The sequence below is a fragment of the Neomonachus schauinslandi genome, chromosome 12 (genome assembly GCF_002201575.2).
Source record: "Neomonachus schauinslandi chromosome 12, ASM220157v2, whole genome shotgun sequence".
Taxonomy (NCBI): domain Eukaryota; kingdom Metazoa; phylum Chordata; class Mammalia; order Carnivora; family Phocidae; genus Neomonachus; species Neomonachus schauinslandi.
Genome location: NC_058414.1, coordinates 86,777,429 through 86,793,280, shown reverse-complemented (window position 1 = coordinate 86,793,280; position 15,852 = coordinate 86,777,429). Strand labels below are relative to the sequence as shown.

Below are 15,852 nucleotides of genomic sequence, written 5' to 3'. Positions count from 1 at the left end.
ATTCAACGATTTCAGACCATACACAGAATATTGCAAATGTCTGCCTGGTAGAGGAGATACCATTATTTAATTCCAAAAGAACTGGCATCCTTTGGTTTCTCAAGTACTCAGAGTGTAATATAAATGTCAAAACTTTCACCCAGGAACCAATGAATCATCATCTCCTGACAAAGAAAAATGGGCCTGGACCAGGGGGCTATGTCTTCCGAAATGTTTAAAATGACAGACAAGCTAAACTACGTTTGAAGGTTTTATTTTTCTAAGGCAGACAAATGACATTTTTACTAATACTGAAAGATAATTTACTTGTTTAAAAAAATATATTCAGGCCATGTTCTTCTAGTTCCAGAGCTTCCCATACCACTTACAACAGAGAATACTAATGACTAATAAAATTGGGCACCATTTCTTTCCTTATCCATCCCAAAGGAGCAATAATCATCACTATACTGTCATTTCAAATGTAAAGTAAAATCACTAATCCACTGGGACTCTTAAGTAGAAAGCTGCAAGGTATTGTTTTATGGCTGCCACTTTTTTCAAGACGTATTTTCATCTTGTGGAAGACTTCATTCTAGTTAATTAAAGGCTGTGTTGATCAAAGGAAAAATGCATGTAGATATATACCCCATATAATGCCTATTCTATATATTGTGTGCCTAGATACAGAATTCTATTTTCAGCTGGTTTCCCAAAGAGGCCAGCTCTTTCAGAGTTAATCATGCTAATAAAATTTACTACCTTCTTCGTGGCTTTGGTGAAGATCCCTATAAAATTACACAATGACCTTAGGACATTTCTATTTGCATTATGGGGTGTCTCCATCATGATTCTAACTCTGAGTTCAATGGCATGTAAAGTGATGCTAAATAGTTCTACTCTAGACCAACTATTTTAAGGGTGCTTCAAGGCAAATATGTCCGCTAAGCCTACTTTAAAAAATAAATTTTACATATGTCTGTACACATAACACACAGTTTCCTAGATTCATACACTAGTATGTTAAGATTTAATACAAATATTTATGTTAAATAAATACCCTTATCCAAAGGTTTTTTTTCTTTAAGTCCCATTTCCTGGCAACTGATTAATAACCAGGTAAGCTAAAATAATAATGAACAATTGATTGAATTTATTTTAAGGCTAGACTGAAGAATTTAACTAGCTTGGAGAAAAGTTACTACTTGTATTAATAACCAAGTCATGAGGTGTGGGGAACAAAGGTGTTAAGAGGCACTAGAGAGGGGCAAATGCCATCATAGTAATTTACACTCAAAATACATGAAACAATAAGGATACTAGAGAAAGCCAAACATTAAACTTAGTACCATTAACTTAGTACCAAACATTAAACTTAGTACCATTCTTTGCCTACAAATTTATCAAAACTGTGGTAGCTGGTTAAGTCTCAGTTTGTGCTAGCTGGTTAGATGGAAATCACTGCTGACTGTATATAGCTGGGCGTAAAGAGAAAATCAAGTAACTACCACTATCACTGAGTACACCTATTCCACACATGGTCCCTGTTGGTGGGGTCAGCCCAGAGACCTTGTTCTACAGCATGACGACATCCTACCAAGCTGTAGCTAAGTGGACCAAGGGTAGGCATCTCACCCAATGGCAGCCAACTGAAAGGCTGGCTAGAAGATCAGATTCTTACTCCTAGAAAGCTAAAAATTAAAATGAGGCAAAGAAAAAAGCAAATGAAGCATCATGATGTGTAAGCCCAATTTTTAAAAGAACCCAAACTGTGAGAACATAAAACTATAAGGAGGGCAAAGCTAGCATGCAAGTTAGCGGAGTCATTTACTGGAAGATAAGTATTTGTGGGCAAGTTATCATTCACATTCTTTTTTCTCCTGCTCAGCTTTGTAATGTTTACTACCATTCCTGTGATTCTCTTGCATTTTTTTAGAACTCCCAAGTACATCACATACATGCCATAACACTTGAAACAATCTGAATGAGTCTCTATTTGCAAAGAAAAGATCCAACTAAAAGACTGAGCAAAAGTTTTGCCAAGGGATTTGAAAATCACATTAAATCTCCAAGTAAGCTGTCATCTCCATAACCCATTTTTCTCCATTTGACCAAAGTGCCATCAGAGAGAAGAATAAAAATGGCCCATAATGGCCTCACAACCACCATTCTTAACAATTTAATAATCAGAAACTACTTCATTTCCCACCTGTCTTTCCCTGGTCTCTCCTCCCTACCCCTCACACCCTTACAAGGACTTCATTTATGGTTGACAAATCACAGTGATTGCCAGGTGTTTAAGAAACGAAAAATAGTCATCTTCATCAAAATAGAGCATGGTATTTTTTATTATAGATATTCAGAAGTGCAGAAGATTTTTAAGAATATAAAGAATTTCCAGTGGTTTCATTAATGATATAAAAGTTCAAATTCTACCTTGTTCGTTATCAAACAACATATCCCATTCATAAACAGTTCCCAGACTTCAGCCATAAAGTTCTGTATCTCCTATTTTACTTCCTCCTCTCCACCCATTTCATTAACCCCCCCCCCCCCCCCCCGCTTGCCAAGGTTCAAAAATCTCCCAGTCAGGTAGAAGTGATTTCATGCCAGACCTGCTTTGATCTTTCTCCTATGTGTTTTAACTATTCACTTAACCCAAGAGGTAAATAGGATTCACTTAATCTCTAACCTCCAAATCTTTTCAGACTAAGTATATATTTCCTTCAAGATGTCACACAGTTCCGATTCATTGAATCTTCTTATTCCTGTTCAAAACTGGATTATAAAATACTCACACAAGTACAAAGACTAATGAGCACCCATGCAGCTGCTACCTGGTTAAGGAAAAAACAAAACAAAACACTGGAGTGCAGTCCTCTCCAATCATACTCTTTTGTCACTATACTGACTTTAATGCTTTTCATTCTGAACTAGGTGCCTTTATCTTATATACATGTATGGACTACTAAAGAATACACAGAGATACAGGTACATTTTGTCATGTTTTTAAACTTTATATAAATGTCATCATACTATATTCTTCTTCAAACATGAAATTGATTCATGTTGAGGTATGCGGTTCCTGTTCAATTATTTTTTACTGCTGGATAGTCTGGGTAGCTTTTCATTGTTGTAACAGATCACAATGTATTTTTTTATTATTATTTATTTATTTTTTAAGATTTATTTATTTGACAGAGAGACACGACAAGAGAGGGAACACAAGCAGGGGGAGCGGGAGAGGGAGAAGCAGGCTTCCCGCCGAGCAGGGAGCCCGATGCGGGGCTCCATCCGACCCCGAGATCATGACCTGAGCCGAAGGCAGATGCTTAACAACTGAGCCACCCAGGCGCCCCCACAATGTATTTTTTAATCCTACTCTGGATTAACAGAACATTTCCAGTTTTTAACTACACTTAGCAATGCGGGTTGAACTTCATTGCTAAGTCATCTTTTTTTCCTCTCTGTTTGCTTTTAATGTATTAGCTTTGACTTTGGTGTTCTATAGTTGTATTTTGCTGCGTTAAGGTATGGGTCTCTTTTATCTTTCCTGCTTGGAATTCGTTATGCTTCTGGGATGCAAGGATTCATGCCATATTTATCAATTCTAGAAATTTCTCAATTTCTACATCCTTTGATATTACCTCTTTCCCATTCTTTCTATTACCTTCTTTTGGAACTTTGTTGATATGTTTGTTGGAACTTCTTGTCTTACCTATTCCATTTACCTACTGCTGCATAAAAAAAATCACTCCAAAACTTAGTAACAACTGCCATTCTGTGGGTCAAGAATTCTTTTTTTTTTTTTTAAGGTTATTTATTTATTTCAGAGAGAGAGAGAAAGAGAGAATGAGCAGGAGGAGCAGAGGGAGAGGGAGAGAGAATCTCAAGCAGACTCCGAGCTGAGCGTGGAGCCAGACGTGGGACTTAATCTCATGATCCTGAGGATCATGTCCCGAGCCAAAACCAAGAGGTAGACATTTAACTGTGCTACCCAGGCATCCCTGTGAGTCAAGAATTCTAATAGGGCAGAGCCTGGATGGACTGTGTTTGTTCCATGATGTCTGAGACCTCAAATGGCAACACTCAAAGTGACTAGGAGTGACCTGAAGAACTGGGACTGGACTCTCTGTCTTGTTTGATATTTCTCAAAACACTGTAGCCTCGGGTAACTGGATTTCTTTAATGTCAACGCAGGGTTCCAAGAACAATCATTCCAGCAAAAAAGACAGAAGCTATATAGCCTCTTATGACTTAGCCTCAAAAATTACATAATATTTACACCACACTCTTGGTTTAGTCACAGATCTGCCCGGTTTCAAGGGCATGGACTCCATGTCAAGATAGGAGGAGCATCAAAGAACTGGCGGTCCTTTGTACAAGAGCCACTCCTCTTTCATACTTTCTAAATTTTTTGTCTTTATACATTGCCTTTTAATTATTTCTTCAGATTTGTTTAGTAGTTTACTAATTCTCTTGTGTGCCTAATCTGGTATCTAAACCATGAACTAAATTCTTAATGCAACGATTAAAATTTTCACTCCTGGAAGTCTTTTTGATTCTTTATCAAGACGCCTAGACTTTTTTTTTTTTTTTTTTTTGACAGCAACTCACTCTTTTATGTTTTTGATGCAAATTTTTAAAAAATGTTTGAAACATACCCATTTTTATATTCTGTAACTAGTAATCCCATTTCTAAAATTATCGGGAACGAATTCAACTGTGTTTTGTTTCTGCTTGACTCCAGCTCCTGGTTACATATCCCCTGTGTATTTCTGTAATTTCAGGGTGTGAACTCATGTTTTAGGCAATTTTATCCATGGGAAGAACCAAGGCCTAAATTTATGGCATATTCTTCTAGAGAAGAACTGTTGGCTTTGCCAGGACAAATTTCCTTGTTATCTGTCTTTGCTGATAAGTTGTTTTTTTTTTTTCTCTCTTCTACTCTTTTACTAAAGTTACAACCATTTAAAAAGTCTATGCTTCAGAGGATGGTTTTAATTCTAAAATCCCCTCCTGTACAGGCCCAAGGTCCTGTCTCCAGTAGTGATGCAGCTGTTAAAACTCAAACTTCTTGGTTACTGAGACTGACAAATGCCCCCAAGCAGCTGTGGTATCAGTATCAGCTTAGTGCTCTGGTTTTTAGTTTTCTCTTTATTTTCATCCCCAGGAGACCTCTTACTAACAAGGTCAGCAATACATTTAAAAGGAAGTTTATTACATTACATCCACCATTTCTAACTGCTTTGTACTGGGAAATTTCCCAGACTTTTTAGCTCTCAACCTTGCCAGAAATCAAAGTCCCTTCCTTTTATTTTTATGTGGTCATTTCAAATATTTTTTTCTTCCCCATTTCCTTCAACCTAGGACCCACATATGTCTCATATCATGCAAAATCATTACTACTTCATCAAACCCAATCATTAAAAAGTTGAGGTAATTTGGTATTTTTCAAATTACCAATTCTTAAAGTTGAAAATCAATTAATATTAATATGGTAATTTTGTACTAAAATTCTTTGTTTTTGTAAGTATATCAAGTTTGTAATAGTCTAGTTAAACCATTACTTTTTCATCTTTTGCAAAGTTACAAGAGTGCATTAAAACCCAAAGAATACAGTTTTCTGGCATTTTAAGTATATTTTAAATTAATTTTAATTCAGTATATTATCATGAAGGATTAATGCTTTATTTTTCATTTGTAAAACACTGTATCATAGTTTACATGCAGTCCTGCCAAAGGCAGAAGAACGATATGACATCTAGAGGCATCTCTTCTGAGCTATGAGCAGTCTCATACAGGTTTGTCCTCTGTGTGCTAAGTAGCATCTGCTAATTCAAGTTTGTTAGAGCAGAGGTGTCTCAGCTAATTGGATAAACCACACGTGTTATACTGGCAGAATAATACATCTTTAAAATAGCAAATGTGATTTTGTGACTTTCTAAAATGATCCAGGACACCGTGCTAAACACATATAAAGAAACCTGGGAGCACACTGTGATCATTTGCTTAATATGCTATGTTTTAATTATAATAAAAAAAGGTGGGTCAAATTTCTGGTTTTCTAGGTATTTTATTTTATATCCTTATATTCTGGATGTGTAGATATATAGGTAAAATATCCACATTTTGGTGTTAATATATATTACCTGATTTTTTTCCCATATGAGTGATGTGTCATAAAAATGACAGCTATTTTAACAAAACTGGCAAAACTGCTTTTCTTGATTCAAGAATGCCTAAAATCTCATGAGTGCCCCCAAAACTTGGTAAGAGAGACAGCGTGCTGTGCAGAGACCATAAAGCTGTACGAGAGGCAGGGCTTTCAAATAAGGATTCTACTGAAAATTATTCTAACCTTAAACAATATTTAATGATCAGTGAAAGAATAATTATCACCATGTGTTTTTGTCTTTTTTTTTTTTTTTTAAGATTTTATTTATTTGCGAGAGAGAGAATGAGAGACAGAGAGCATGAGAGGGAGGAAGGTCAGAGGGAGAAGCAGACTCCCTGCTGAGCAGGGAGCCCGACGTGGGACTCGATCCCGGGACTCCGGGATCATGACCTGAGCCGAAGGCAGTCGCTTAACCAACTGAGCCACCCAGGCGCCCCTCACCATGTGTTTTTGATTCAAAAGCTACAGATATTAGTTATAATGGCTGAGATGAGCAAATTATAAACCATTCATTCTTGTATTGCCAGCCTTTTGACAGTTTAATATATATGTTAGATCCTGAGCCCTGGGAGATGAGCCAACACTGCATATGAAATCGGCACACTGTGAGTTAAATTAACAAGTCAGATGTAGAATAAGCTGCAAACTGGATACTGATCAATTATGCCCCAAGCAGAGCAATCAAGGAGTGCTATCTTTGAAAGTAAGCCTGTTGACCTTAAAGAATGAGAAACAACACTCACAGTGATTTTACTCATTCTAATGTGTTTGATAACACTAACAAAATGTGTCAGCTGGAATGAGCCACATAATATCAAAACACGGGGAAGGAGAAGTGAGGCCCCATAAAGAAAGACAGGAGTAAAAGGAGAAGAGAGATGACATTCGAGAGTCACAGTGCTCAGAAAATCAAGGTGGGAAGGGCAGTCTTTCAATCAGGTCCTCACACTAGTCCCCCCCTTTCACAGAATGACAAAGTCTTTGAAAGATCAGGACACCAACTTGTTTAAAGAAAAGCATTTCACGGTGTTCGGCACAGAAGGGAAATCCATACATCCCTTTGTTATGTGTGGACCAACTCTTTTCCTTCAAAAGTACGTACTGGTGCTTGAGAATATAATGTGCTCTGGGACCCAGCAGGTGTAGCTTTTGAGTCATTCTGACTGAGAGCCTCAGCCCCCAGGAGATGGTAAAAGGGTCTGTCTGATGGTAAACACTACTTAACATCTGGTAAGGAACAAGGGGTAATGAAATTATAATGTGTGCATGAGAAAGGTGGCCCATGAAACTGCTCAGGCTCTGCTCCTCTTCCATAAAGCCATGTGTGGCTACCTGGGTATTTCTTTAGTAAATGTTACGGTATGAACCTGGTATGCGAATTCTCAGAAATGGGGCAAAATGGGTGGTTTGTAGTTTGTTAAACTTTGGGCTTTACCTCTCTATGTCTCAAGTTCCTCATCTTAAAATGAGAATAATAACCACAACTATCTCATAGGTTGTAAGTTTTAATTGTAAGGATTAAATCAATTAATATACATCAAGTGTTGGAAGCTGCTGATTTGTAACATTCCATAATTAATTATTCTAATAGCGTGGCTGTTATCATGCTTAACAGACTTGTTTTCCTGACTTCTATATCCTTTATCCAACTTATAAATTTTTAAATTTCTCATGAGCTTCCATTTCAGCCATTTTGATGTAATATTCTTTTTCCACAGTAAATGAAAAGGTATTTGTTACATGTGCATATATTTTTAAAATTTTTATTTTCTTCAGATTTATTTATTTACTTATTTGAGAGAGAGAGAGAGAGAGAACAGGGAGGAGGGGCAGAGGGAGAGAGAATCATAAGCAGACTCTGTGCTGAGCGTGGACCCTGGCATGGGGCTCGATCTCAGGACCCTGAGATTATGACCTGGGCCAAAACCAAGAGTCGGATGCTCAACTGACTATACCACCTAGGCACCCCTACATGTGCATATTTTCAAATGAACATCAAATAAAGTGTTAAGAGCTGATCTGCCAGAAGAAAAAACAGCCCAGTGAAAATGTGTAACAGAATTGCTCTAAAATGGTAACAAGAGATAGTAAGTCAAAATTTCACATGGTAGCAAAATTACGTTAATCAAATTTTTAATTACACTGATCATACGGATTCTCTCCATTAAACACAACTGGATATAGTACACAGCATACCATTTCTTTTGAATAAAGTTATACACCTGTATGATTCTTCCCAAGTACTAAATTTCTTTTTAACATTTTATCTTGAAAAAATCGTACACTTACACCAGAGTTGCAAGGACAGTACAGAGAGTTCTATACACCCTTCGCCTACTTCCTCTTACTTAACCATGGTGTCATTAATAAAACTAAGTTAACACCGGTATAATACTGTTAACTCCACTACAGACTATATTCTGATCTCCCCAGTTTTTCCACTAATGTCCTTTTTCTGTTTCCAGGTCTAATCCTTGCTGCCACATTGAATTTAGATGTCATGTCTCAGTCTCCTCCAATCTATGACAATTCCTCAGTCTTTGTCTTTCATCATTTCAAAACTTCTGAAGAGTACTCACCAGTTATTTTGTTCCTTTGATGTTTTCTCAGGATTTCAATGGTGGTTATGGATTTTTGTGAAGAATACCACAGAGGTGAAGTGCCTTTCTCATCTTATCACATCAGGGCATACATGATATCAATAGGTCTTATTACTGGTGATGTAAACTTTGATCACATGCAAGGTGGTGTCTATCAGGTTTCTCCACTGTAAAGTTACCCTTTTTCCATTTCCAGGGGTTTGTCACAATGTCCAGCCCACACTCTAAGGCAGGGGAATTAGGTTTTGCCTCCTGCAGGGACAAGCATCACGGCATCTGTGGACTTCTGTTAAAACCTCCATAGTAATTAAGAAATACTTTGGGAGAGATACTTTGAGGCTATACAAATATCCTGGTTCTGTAATTTAGATGTTTTCAAAAGCCAATTTTACATATACCATTTCCTTTACCCTTCCTAAGAATCCTTTACTTAATGACTAAATAAACTGAAAATGATGGACACAGCTCATTGTAATTAAAGTCTAAAGCAGATTCCCAAGTTCATGCTACAATCGTAAACCCACATGGCATTGCTAATCTTGTTGCTCAACACCAACATTGGAAGATTTCACTGCCCAAACAGCAACGTGGGCATAAATAGGCATGCACACTCATTGCGATCAACTCACCCTACTAAAGACAAAATTTGAATAATAGAAAATAAGGAAGAGGGGTGGGCTAGAAGACAATCAAGTGTTTGATGCTTGAGCTGTGTATCACGTCGTTGCCACTCCCCTTCTAAGTCAAGAGTATTGTTTAATGACCTCAGAATGTCTATTTGGCTCTTTTCCCATAATAAACTGGACTCTGGACTACCTAATCAGTTCTTCATTGATGCCTGAATCCCAATCGGGACTATAGTTTAGGATTAAGTCTAAAATACAGTTTGAGATAAATCTATTTTCTAACTGTTGAATCATACTTCATTCATTCTTTGTTAAAAATTTCAGTAATTATCTTTAGTTAATACCATTTATACCTGAAACTCCATAACATTTAAATTCTAAAAAAACAAAGCCTAGATGGGATATTTTGTATAATTTTAGATAATACTTATAAAGCACTTCCACATACATTTCTTCATGCAATCCTCTCAAGCACATTATCAGATAAACAGAAAAAAATGACCTTATTTCTCTTTTACAGATGAGACTTCTAGGATTTTAAGTAGTTTACCTATGACCAACTATCTAATAACTGGTAGGGTCAGGGCTTGAAACTAGATAGAAATACATTATGCTGTATACCTACGTTTGGACTAAACTGGTGGATATTTACTCTTTTTATTTATATCTGAATTTGCCTGAGCATACTTGGATATATCAGGTCATTTCTTTTCAACAAAATGCATTCCCAGATACCATGTTGGAGCTATTGACACTTTTTCAAATCACATTTTTTTTTTTGCTGCATAGAACATATGCTCATCTGATGAAAACATTAAAAATACAGAAAAAATTAAAAACTAGAGAGGAAAAAATACCCAGGGATAACTATGTTAATTGTTATATTACCTCTTAGTAGTATTTGACATAGTTAAAGATCACAGTGTATCTATAATTTCATATTCACTTGAAACATACATAGTTCTCTTTACTAGCAAAAGCTCTCCATGCACACAATTTTAACATACCACTAATAAAAATAGCAAAGATCTCTAGGATGTTTAACGCCAGTCACTGTTCTAAGTGTTCACACATACGAGTTCATTTAGTCTTCATCTCAGGCCTACGAGGTGGGTATTATTATCTCCATTTCCCAGAGTAAGAAACTGACTTCATGGCCATATAATGGTACACCATCTGAAAATACCATAACTTACTTAGCCTTCACACTATTTCTTGATTTTTGAGGTTGTTTACCATTTATAAAGCTGTAATTGGCATAATGTTCAGTTCTAACTCTGCATGTGTTTTTAGCATAAATGTGTGCTCATTTGGCTGAAACCGTGGATTAGGTAATGTAAGAAGTGAAGTACCATCTTTATTAGCCATTGCTGGAGTTAAGTGGTACCAAAAAGTAATAGAAAGCAAGGCTTTCTATTTTCAAATGTCTTGAATGGCCTGTAACACCGACTGTTAAAGTCTTATGGCCAGGAACCCAGTGAATCACATTTTTACCTGAAGAATAGTCATTATAGGTGATGTCACCTTTCCTCCACGACCATAACACTTGGTGGTATGGCTTAGGTGAAGGAAATGGTGATGGTGCAAAGCAAAAGCACTCAGTACGATCAGTCAATACACAGCCAGCTGGATCAGAAAAACTGCCTGGGTTAACTATTTTGGTCTGGCAGACCACATTGCCTTTCAGTTTTAAAACAAAATAAGAATGTTCCAAAAGTCTTTCCGAAATGTTTCTCTATACTGCAGCGGGAAGACTGAGGTCCAAAAAACGAACAATACTGAACGTGAGCCGAGGCCCAGGGACTGGCGAAACTGGCTTCCTGCCGGTTTGGAATTGTATGTAGGAATAAGTAGGTGTCCTGTTTGTTATAAATACGGACTTTACTCACTACAGATACAGAGAGTACACTTCTTTTTAAATTAAAAAACAATTCCCCTTTGAAGCAAGCCTCCATCATTCAAAAAGATATCTGACGCTGAAATGCCCTCTACCTGCTTTATTTACATGAGAAACACGACGGAAAGAGACTTTATGCTCTCTACCATCTAATTTCTCTAAGCTACAGCCATTGATTCTTTGTAAGTTTATTTATTCAAAGCAACAGCACAAACAATTCTTTTTTCTTGGGTCAGCAGCTTACTGAATTAACATCAATCAAAGGAGACGGGGCTGAAAGGAAGATGGAAGCCCATTTTCTCAGAGATTGATTTTTTTTTAAGCCAAAACACACAGGCATAAGCAGGAGGCTATTTGCCATTGAAAAGGTTCAACTTGAAAGTCACAGCCAAAAACTGGGTACTCACAGCACAGATCAGTTCCCTTGAAATCTTAAAGTTTTTTTTTCCCCCCCCTATCACTTAAATTTCTTTTTTGATGGCCTGGAGCGTTTGATTCTTCACTATATAAAGCCCACCTGAATAGCTTAAAACAAGGGGAGGGCAGGTTCCAAAGGAGAGAGAAGTAGATCAATGTTGGTGTTTATTATAATGATTTTCTAATGGCTTTCTCTACTCTCTTTACTTACTTTGATGTATTTAAAGTGGGAAAAGTTCATCAAAGACCTCTGTGATTAGAGTCTTAAATGTATTTAAACAACTACTTTTGGCATGTTTGAGAGGTGATTTGCTTCATAGGTCCCAGCAAAATTATTCTTTGAAAACCTTGATCTGCTTCTTGCTCGGAATTCAGCTCAATTATTTTTCCTTGCAAGGTGGGGGTGGAAGGTTCTTGCCTGAAAATGAAGTCAGAGGGGTCAGTATTCCCGAGACTGCTCTAAGAACTGCAAAAAGTAATTGGTTTATATCCATTTTACATCCTGTCATGTCAGGGGAATGTGTTTCCTTCCTACAGCTTTTCTGGAGATTTATGTAAGGTGAGGAATGCATTAGACCCAGCATACATAAACTACTAGACTCCTACTTCAGTAGAATGTGCTATATTCTTTATTTCAGATATTTTTAAACGTTTGCTATGTTGTTAAATCAACTTTAGGAGAAAATGTGAGATTTTCAGTCTAGGGTACAAGTAAATGGAGGAAGACAAAAAAGAAAGCAAAAAGCAAAAAAGCCCCATAAGCCTGAGTCGGCTGGCAGGGCGACCTCCGTGTTATCACCGTTTCCTCTCAAATTGAGACAAAATTTATTTCAGTTAAGACTTTGATATCAAAGCCATCAATCACCCTCTTGTCTGAGAAGGAAGGAGGAACATCCACTTGTTCCCCAGATGTAAAACAAAGATTTTTAGCCTCTAATTCACAGGGATTGCTGAGGAGTAAAGGTGGTTCCTTAGAAGGAACAAATAAATTCATTAAATAAAATCAATAAAAACCACAAAGGACTTTCACCTATTCTTTTTTTTAAACCCACTACTTAACAATGAGATACTGTGATCTGTTAACTACTCTAAACTTTCATTTCTATTTTCTTCCATACTTAGATCACATGCAAATTAGCAAACTAATTTGTTTGTCCTGTATATATTGTCCTGTATATATTATCACCTCGGGCCATTTCTGAGTAATCTTTTAGCTCCAACATTCTACAGAATGTTGTACACTGAGAAAATGCAAAATCCAGGAGAAAGAAAAGGCCTACCGCAAATAATGATTGTCAACGTCAACCAATTATAAAGCATTACAGTTCCTATAATGTCTCTACCATTCCATGGGGAGAGGATGGGATTCAAGCAAAGGTAAAACAAAACAAGAAAACTAAATTCCCCAGGAGCAGCTCTTGGGCACATTACAGCAGTTTCAGTAGGAACTCCTCACACATCGGGCGCAAGGTTCTGCTCTGAGTGGCTCTGTGATGGACATCTCCAGTGAGAACACATCTCAGAGCCCTCAGAGCATGGACGGAGGGATAACTGATCACCATCCCTTACGAGAAGGAGAAATTCAAGACAATATTATTCATTAAAAACTGCCTTGGGAGAAGGTAAGTTAAAAAGCATGATTTGGAACAAAGGTGGCAAAAGGTTAAAAAAAAAAAAAAAAGTCTTTGTAAAATTCTGAAAATAAAATTTCCCCCAAATTTTGAAATGGTGCATTTCGGTTGATTTCTCTCCAAATGAACAATTTATGGAAGAGAAGCATCAGACTTATGGGATAACAGGTAAAAATATGTCCTGCTTTTCCAACTTTGATAGTGTTGACAAAAACACTCCAAGGCAAGGGCCTAAATGATTAGTATGTGATGAGCCTGAACTAAAGAGAAGTCCTGAGACTAGTTTGAGCAAAGAAAGAATAACAAGAGAAATACAAAAATAAAATATCTAAGTGAAAGAAGTAATGGAGATCAACCAGGCGGGAAGAGCGTAGGACCCATCAAGACTGGTGTGGTGACACAATGTGGAAATTTAAATGGGGGGAAAAAAACAAAAGGAGAAGGACACCAGGTGTGTGATTAAATTTATGACCTCCAAAAAAATAAAAAAAATAAAATAAAATAAAATAGTTTCAAAATAAACATAACCTTGAGAAATCAGTCACTTTAATAAAGGGGTCAGCATGAGGGAAACAGCTGGGAGTAAACTGCATTAAATTATTTCCCTTTGAGTGAACACACAGTGTAATAAGCTGTGAAGAGCGTAATTCTGTACTTACATTGTGTTTTGCAAGCAAAGTGGGAAATTGAGAATTACTGAACCTTGCTGAAGTTCTTATCCAAATGAGTGTTTCAATTAGTTAACTAAGATTTCCCAATGTTTTAGAACTGGAATTCGTCTGTGAAATAAAGCAGTCCATCTACGGTGCTGCAAAATGGCCCTGCAAATTTGTTATACATGCGATTAAATCTAACCAAAGAAAGCTGTTTGTATTTATAACACATGGCAATATTATTTAGATATGATCATGTATATATATATATACACACACACACACACATACACATATATACATAGACATACACACATACACATATGTAAAAGCTTTACTAAAATATATTTAGTCTAATTTCCATACCATAAAATTCACCTTTTTAAAACGTTATTCTGAACCTGGAGAAAATAGAGCCTTATTGAAAACAGTCAATGAAAGTTTAAGAGTATAATTACAGGGACGCATTTTAAGTCCAGTATACTGTTGAACACATTATGGGACCTGAAATAAACATTCTAATTGACTAAGTGATGCAAGCTGTAAAACATACCTAGGGACCAGTGAAGGAAACTTAAACAAAATGTATAAAATCTTTTAGTGAACACTAACAACAACAAACCAGAGCATTCTATTCTAATGCTATTTAGCAGAAAGAGGAGGATTTAAGAGGGATTGCTTTTTTGGGTTGCTCTGCAGTAGGAAAAAGGAAAGGAGCTTTCATTTACCTTTTTAACTGTCTAGGTGTTGAATACAATTCTTTGCACATAGTGAGCATTTTAAAAGTACTTGCTAAGTTGAAGAATAAAGGAAGCTGGAATGTAGAAGGAAAGCAAAAGCCAAAGTAAAAACAAAACAAAACAGACTTTAAAATACAAACCTATAATTCCAAATTGAAGCTTTGGAATTTTATTATGGTTAACTCAAATGATGTTTTTTTTTTTTTTAAATGCATGGAGTGTATTTGACATATGAGAAATTCTGCTACATAACCCTTGTGGGGAGATCAGTAAGGCCCTGACAAAGATGGAAGTGTCTAAAGATGAAATCATGGATCAAATCAAGCACAGTAAATCACCTGGATAGGGCCGTTTGACCCATGGATTTGGTAGAAGGTTTGTGCAATGGTAAAGACAAGGGGATTTGTCATTAAGTTTCTAGAAACAGCAACACGTCTTAACCATAACAAAGATGTCAACAAGAATATTTTAATTCTTTTTTCTAGAACTTAAAAATGAGAGACAAGAGAAACACTAAGAGTTACCAAACCAGTTAGTTTTGATTCATGCACAGGCAATAGGGAGGCCAAGTAAAACAGAATAATATTCTACAAGGATCACACAGATATTATCAGTATAAATGAGTATGTCAGAATAAAGGAGGCAAGAACGTGGAGTCTTGGAGATTCATCACTTCATTCCCATTTTTTCTACCCCCTTCTCTCTCTCTCTCTCTCTCTCTCTCACACACACACACACACACACACACACACACACACACACACACACACACTGTATTTGTGTATCCCCCAAATGATAATTGTATTAAGACTTTTTGAAAAGCATTCTGTAATATACATGATAAGTACCTCCTACTGGAAATAAAAGGTCTTTTCACTAATGAAAATTATCAGGAAAACAGTTCCAGAGTATACATACTTGAGTCTTTTTTTTTTGTATTTTTTTTAAAAAGATTTTTATTTATTTTTTGACAGAGAGAGAGACAGTGAGAGAGGAAACACAAGCAGGGGGAGTGGGAGAGGGAGAAGCAGGCTTCCCACTGAGCAGGGAGCCCAATGCGGGGCTCGATCCCAGGACCCTGGGATCATGACCTGAGCTGAAAGCAGATGCTAAACGACTGAGCCACCCAGG

General features: G+C 36.7%; 1 protein-coding gene across 3 annotated transcripts in view; it reads right to left on the bottom strand.

The window, feature by feature from the left end:
• The window catches only part of EXOC4 (exocyst complex component 4), a 747,671-nt gene that overhangs the window by 347,828 nt on the left and 383,991 nt on the right, over positions 1-15,852 (bottom strand). The window lies entirely within an intron of this gene.